Consider the following 7,413-nt stretch of genomic DNA (forward strand, 5'->3'; position numbering starts at 1 on the left):
ACCCCTCAACACATTCACTACAACGACAAAAAATGGCGCACTACGTCAGAAACAGGTGATTTTGTAACCGCCGCTTGTATGGCGTGAACCCGCCCAGCGGGTTGTCTGGCATCTGAGCAAAGTTAACGAGTACCCACCAGGCGAGTTCTTGGTTGGACTTTATTTTTTTCCGTTAAAAAAAAAAGATATTTATTTACCAACACAGCACGAAATGGAAATATAAGAACTTATAAAAACTTAGTAAATTACAGATGTGTGCAGTAAAATGGATGAGACTCAGCGAGACCGCTGATTTTCAGTCCCCAACCAATGAACTTAAATCTAATACTTAACTAAATAACTAGCTTACTAGCTAAATAACCCGGCGCATAACTAGATCGCTGCCAAGGCGATGTGAGTACCTACTTAATAATGAGAGGGCGAAACGGATAAGTATAGAGATTAATTTTGATTTTTTATTAAATTTTGAATTTGAATAAAAGGTTTAAAGAGCAAAACAGAATAAATTAACACTAAGTAAAGGTTGACAAAACTAATTTATCAGACAAAAGTCATCGTGCACCTGCTAACTTAACTGGCTACCAGTTAAAATTGCACGCAACAAACGGATTGTTCGTCAAGTGAGTACAATAACAATGTGTGTTATTGGATAGCTCCGCCAAGAACGAGGCATCCAGTAATTGTATCATAATGTGTTTTGTTCTAAAACGGATACCGTTTTATTGGTAAGTCTAAGAGTCGCGTTTAATTTAAAACGGTTAAGTGGCATGAGGTTCAAATAATTTAACAGTTAATTAATCTGTTAAGCCCCGATGCAAAACGACGAAGGTTACTTATATTTTGACGTATCTGTCTGTCTGCCTGTCTGTGTGTCTGTCTGTGGCATCGTAGCTCGCGAACGGATGAACCGATTTAGATTTTTTTTTGTTTGAATGCTGAGCTAGTCGGAAGTGTTCTTAGCCATGTTTCATAAAAATCGGTCTACTATGTCGGAAGTTTTTTAAAGTTTTAATTTTCTGGTGTGGTTATTGTAATTTAATTTTATATTAATCTAGTAAAATCCGTACAGGGTGACTTTGTTATACTTGATCATATTTAGAAGAGTTAATGTGTAGATCATATAAACATATATATAATCACGCCTGTATTCCATAAAGGGGTAGGCAGAGCACAAGAACTACTATTTCAATGCCACTCCTGGCAAAGGGGTTGAAAGAAATCCAAATTGTGCAGTGACAGGTTGCCAGCCTTTCGCCTACGCCACAATCTAATCCATATCCCACAGTCGACTTCTACGACACCCGTGGGAAGAAAGGGGGTACCGGTAGATCATACTCATACCGTATTAGGTACAAGTACTAAACGAGTTTTGCTATATATTTTCTACATACTTATATAACAATAATTGGGACTCATGGAAAGGCCTATAATGAATACAAATAAAATTCAAGCACCATAACTAGTTAGCGGAACTATTTGGATCTCCTGTCTAGTCTGTAAGTTAACAAAAAGCTAACCAGTTCCGTAACTACCAGACAGATCTCGACTTCAATTAGACACGGAACGGAACACGTATGAATAAAACACTAGTTTTCCCACGGATGTAACCGGATAGTCAGATGTAGACCTTAATTTACAGATTTATTTAGTTTTGTACCAATAACTGGGTACGTAGCAAAATGTATAAACGCTTACGACAATATCGTTATCTAGCTATCTCCATCGCTCTTCCGTATTGGCGCGACAGAGCCAGACTGCGTTTCGATAGGCGTCTAGTGTTAACGATTGTCATTCGGCTAGGCCGGTTGTAGTGGACCAATTAGAACCCTAGGCCACTGTAGACCTATGTCATAGTGACGTTATAAATCAGATTGTAAGAAATCTCTTACTGCTTGTCACTTTGACATGGTTGTAGAGTGGCCTAGGGTTCTTATTGGTTGTCTGTACTATTCGTTTAAATAAAATTGTCTAATAGTTTTGTTTGGTAAGACTAACATGTTTTAATACGTTACTTCGGATAGCGTAAACGGGAAATGACCTTCATTGCATGGAGAAATTATCAAAACTGAGGTTTAAAAGTTTTAAGCTTTTTTTTTTTTATGGCTTTCCCCTCTTTTGGCAGGAGGGATTTTGCCAATGACGACGTTAGACATACAACGCACGATAAGAATGTTCGGTGAAAATTTTTGTGGTGGGAAAGGAGCTGGAAACCTAAAACAAAAAACATTTAATGTTAAGGACATCACAGACAGCACAGGACGAATGTACAGTTTATTAGAGAGAAGAGCGAGAAAGGGCGACAGTTTTGACAGTTAGTAAGAATGCCAACATAAGGAGAAATTAGAGATTGACAATTGACAGTGTAATATTATGTTAGGAGAAAAAGAATAAGAAAAGAATTTAAAGTTTAATGTTATTTTCCTGTATGTGTTTGAGAAGCAATGCGGTAATGGGAGGGTCCATGAGGACCAGGAGCGTTTGAAAATTGATAGGACGCGGGATGTTTTTTGGTAAAATGTCGTACATCGAGTGTTTAAGCTTGCTGCACGAAAAGAAAATGTGATCAGGAGTTCCTTCGTCAAGCCCGCATTCGCACAGGGAACTATCCCGAACCCTAATTTTGGCAAGGAACACCGGAGTACAGACGTGACCTAATCGGAGACGACAGAGTGTAGACGTGGCCCATTTGGTAGCGGAACGGAAGCGGAAGAACCATGGTTTATATGGAATAATTGGCTGTATGTTTCCGTAATGTTTTCCAACATGGCGTCTGGAAGCGTCCCATAGTTTTTGCCAGTCGTCTCTCAAATCACGGCGAGCTTTAATCATTAGGTCGGATGCGAGAACCATGCTGTGTGAGTCTGATCCATTGAGGATTGCTTGTTTTGCCCACATATCGGCATCCTCATTACCTTCTATCCCGCAGTGGCCCGGAATCCAGACTAATGTTATCTGTAGGCCTTTTTCGTGACATCTGTGTAATGCTTGTTTCAGATTGAGGATGAATGGGGATAACATTTTCATTTTGAAATGGTTGCCCAATACGGCCTGTAAGCAGCTTTTAGCGTCAGAGAAAATGACAACTTTTGGGATGCTGTGAGACTCTACATATGTCACAGCCTCCATCAATGCAATTGATTCACCGGTAAAGACAGAGGCCTGTGAAGGGCATTTGTAGGATAGAAGGATACGGTATCTGGGTATCCAAATTGCTGCTCCCACACAGCTATTATTGTTCAGTTTTGATGCGTCTGTGTAAATTGGTAAGAAATCTTCCCACTTTTCCAATTCTTTGTTAAATTTTGCATTGGCTCCGGGGTCATTTTTATTAATGTTAAAATTTAAAATTACTTTGGGAGAGTAAATTAAACAGTTATAATCGGTTTCAAAGATTACATTTTTACCTGTGCTATAGAGTAAGGCAGGCAGGTCTTGAATTTTTCGAAAACTAGATATAAACCTAGGTGTATCTTTATGAGACCAATATGCATTTACAGGTATCAAGGCGGAGAGAGCTTGTAGCCGAGGGATGAGCAAGTGATTTGATATGGAGCAAGCCCTCAATACATATCGGTCTGCAAGGAGTTGTCTGCGGAGAGATAGCGGTGGATCTACACACTCCACCTGCATGCCATTCTTTGGTGAGGATCTCATAGCTCCCAGAATTATCCTTAGACATTTTGCTTGAATAGCATCTAACTTTCTGAGTGCTTCTTTATTGCAGGGTTCTAGGACAAGGGAGCCATAGTCCATTTGGCTGCGGATTAAGGCATTGTACACTAATTTCTGGCAGTAAGGATGTGCACCCCACCAAACCCCAGAGAGAGATCGGAGAACATTTATGCCTCTTTCACATTTGCCAACGATATGTTTCAAATGTGGAACACCTGACATTTTGGAATCAAAAAACACTCCCAGAAATTTTACCATATTACTGGAGGGTATAATTTGGTCTTCATAGCGAAGAAGTATATTTGGGATGGAGTGACGGCGAGTGAAGGTAACAGTGCTGCTTTTTGAGGGAGAAAGAGATAGACCATGCTCATCCAACCATTCCTTAAGGTATACAAGAGCCTCATTGAGTCTAACAGTTGCACTGTCCACACTATGGTCCGCAGTATAAACTACCAGGTCATCAGCGTATTGGAGAACATTACAGAAGGGGAGGGCAGATTGATCAATATCAAATGTGTAAAGATTATATAAAAGAGGGCTGAGGACCGAGCCTTGAGGAAGGCCTTGCCAGATTGTACGAGGGGGGAGGAAAGATTTGCCAGATCTAATTTTGATGGTTCTTCCCATGAACAGTTTGCAGACAATATTAACAATTCTCAAAGGAATGCTCAGCTGTAGCAGTTTTGCTCTGAGCAGTGGGAGCTGCACATTGTCGTAAGCTGCAGATATATCTAAGAAACAAGCGGTAAGTTGTTGCTTTCTAGAGAGTGCTAGTCTTATATCTGCAGTTAAAATGGATAAGCTGTCCAAGGTACTTTTCCCCTTGCGAAATCCAAATTGCGTATCTGCTAGGAGCCCTTTGTTTTCAACGAACCATTCCAATCTGCTCTTAATCAAGTGTTCAAATATTTTCCCTATAGTTGCAGATAATGCTATGGGGCGGTAAGAAGATGCTTGTTGGGGATCCTTGCCTGGCTTCAAGATTGGGATTACTATTTGGGTCTTCCAATCCTCGGGGACCTCACCGGATATGAAGAACAGATTGAAGAGATTCAGAAGGTGTTGCTTGCAGAAAGGGCTCATTTTTTGGATGAAGCAGTATGGAATTCCATCCTCACCAGGTGAGCTGTTGCGGAGACCAGTTAGAACCATGTCAAATTCCGAAATAGAAAAGGGTTTGTCAAATGCCACTAACTGAAGAGAAAAGGATGAATTTAAGCAGCATTCCTCTGGGACGGATGGTGGGGCTAGTTTATTTGCAAATTCCTCCAGCCAGATAGAAGAATCGCAAGATGATGAAGGGTCGGGCGTGAGTGATCCTCGAAATTTTTTAATGTTTCTCCAAACCAGTGATGATGGAGTTCTAGGATTAAGGCTTTCACAGAATCCTTTCCAACCGCTCTTTTTTGTTTTGGTTAAAAGTCGCTTGGTTTGGGCAGCTACTTTTTTGAAGGAATTGAAATCTTCAGAAAGTCCTGTCTCATTATATCTCCGCTCTGCTGCATCTCGTTCCTTGACTGCTGCTGAACAGTCTGAATTCCACCACGGGGGAGATGGAATCTTAGAGCAGGATGGAGTTTTCTTCGGAATGTGACTGTCAGCTGCTTCTAAGATTATAGATTTAAACAGGGAGTAATTTTCAAGAGGACTTAATGAATTATATACATTAAGTTGTAGTTTTAATTTCTCCTCTACTTGGGATGAGAAGTTGGGCCAATCAGCCTTTTCCAGCTTATATTTTAAAAGAGGATCTGGTGATGAAAAAGACGATACTGAAGACGGTTTGGAAATTATATATTATAGGGAAATGATCACTACCGAAAGACTGGTTCAAAACCTGATAGGAGAGCAGACAAGAAAGGTTAGGAGAGCAAGCAGAGAGATCTAAGACCGACTTGGGGTTCTGGCCGGGATATACTCTGTGAGTAGGAGAGCCATCATTGATTATAGATACATTGATATCATCAAACAGGTCAATGAGAAATGAGGAGAATGTATCACTGTATGATGAACCCCAAGAGGTGTTATGGCAGTTGAAATCACCTAAAATCAGAAGAGGATGTGGGACTGAAAAAAAGAGAGTAGATAGATCAGGAATTAAATTTAGATTCGGATGAGGGATATAAATCGATATAATGTTTATTCCCACGACGTTAGCGGCGACTGCGTTAATGTCATGGGAATGGGGGGGAAGCTGGATCTGTGTAAAGGGGAATTTTCTGTTAATCAATAAGGCACTACCTGCACGGCCATCATTGCGGTCATCACGGAGGCATGAAAATCCTGGGATCCGAAAGCGGGATCCAGGCCTAAGCCATGTCTCCGAAATGGCCGCGGCCGTAACAGAGTGATCATTGATTAATTTGATTAAATCTGTTTTGTTTTTAATAATACTACGACTATTCCATTGAAGAATAGTGGCCGTAGGGGCCATAATAGGGGGAGCTAACTGAGGCTAGTTCGGTTCTGATGGCTGCAAGGTGATGGGCAACGTTGTTCGGTACGCATTCGCTAATCATGGAGGTAAACTTCTCCATCAGAGTTATCATGAGAGATAGACTGTTGTCATTTGTGGGCTCGGTAAATGATTGGGGGAATGAGAGGGCATGTCCGTTTGGCAATTGAGAAGGAGGTGTAGAAATTATATTTTGGTGAGCATGGCGGTCATAACTGGGGGAAAGTGGCGTCCTAGGTCGGACGGGGCGGTATATAGTCTGTCGGCGGGATTGAGATACACTTGGTCCATTATGTGGGTGTTGTGAATTGGAGGGAGTTGTGTCAATCGGGGGAGAGAGATGAGGGGCATCTGGAACTATGGGGCTAAACATAGTGTTTGTTACATCAGAGTAGGTTTTACGAACGGTTTGGAGTACGGGCCGCTGCTTCCTGATAAGAGATATTTTGCTCTGACATTAGCAATTTAATAGATTTTTGCCTATTGAATTCTGGGCATTTTTTATCTGTGGCAAAATGACGAGCTGTGCAGAAAAGGCAAGTAATATGCTCTGGAGCAATGTTGCAGGAATCGCCTGGGTGTTTTTTGGCACATTTATAACACCGTGCATCTGATCTGCATTGAGTTTGGATATGTCCGAAGCGCAAACATTCCCTACATTGAATAGTGGGCAACACATATATTTCTACGGTTAGTGATGTGTAGCATGCAAAAATCTTGGAAGGAAGTTTCTGACCCTCAAATGTGACAACCACAGATTGGGTCGGGACCCATGATGGCGCACTATCTTCTTTGAGAACCTTGCGTTGGAGTCGGCGGGCTTTCAGAATTTTGCCAGTTCCCTCTTTTAAATCCGTAGCCGAGACGAACTCCTCCATTGACCAGTCTACAGGAACACCACGGACAAGGCCCATGCGGGATACATGGTAGGATGGGATCAATGCTGTTAATTTATTGCGAGCTAAACAGGAGTTCTCCATTAATTTGTTGGCAGCCTCTGCGGATTTGCACTCTACCGCGACGCGGTTGCGGCCCATGGATTTAATGCCGTCCTTTTTGATGCCAGGGACATTCTCCCTTGCAAAAATTTGTCCAACTCTAAGAGGCTGGAGTGAGGAACTCGTATTAGGGGATTCTGATTCACGTGAGATGTGAACTATGAATGGGCCACAGTCTTTGGTGTCGTATTTGCGCGATTCTTTTTCAAGGTCCGGATGTTTATATAGTGTAGAGACAGATGCATTGCTAATGTCTCCCTGTGTAGGACGTTTTTCTTGGGGTTC

The 7,413-nt window shown here is 41.6% G+C and overlaps 1 long non-coding RNA gene across 2 annotated transcripts; it reads left to right on the top strand.

The window, feature by feature from the left end:
• The first annotated feature begins 2,336 nt into the window (after positions 1–2,336).
• On the top strand, positions 2,337–4,073 carry LOC125237156. 2 transcript variants are annotated; one of them, XR_007178297.1, is made up of 4 exons: positions 2,337–2,738; positions 2,995–3,263; positions 3,498–3,641; positions 3,725–4,073. It is a non-coding gene; the product is annotated as an uncharacterized LOC125237156 (long non-coding RNA). The 2 variants fall into 2 exon arrangements; XR_007178298.1 differs by lacking the exon at positions 2,337–2,738 and adding an exon at positions 2,792–2,855.
• The last annotated feature ends 3,340 nt before the right edge of the window (positions 4,074–7,413 follow it).

This window comes from Leguminivora glycinivorella, chromosome 20 (assembly GCF_023078275.1).
Source record: "Leguminivora glycinivorella isolate SPB_JAAS2020 chromosome 20, LegGlyc_1.1, whole genome shotgun sequence".
NCBI classification, from domain to species: domain Eukaryota; kingdom Metazoa; phylum Arthropoda; class Insecta; order Lepidoptera; family Tortricidae; genus Leguminivora; species Leguminivora glycinivorella.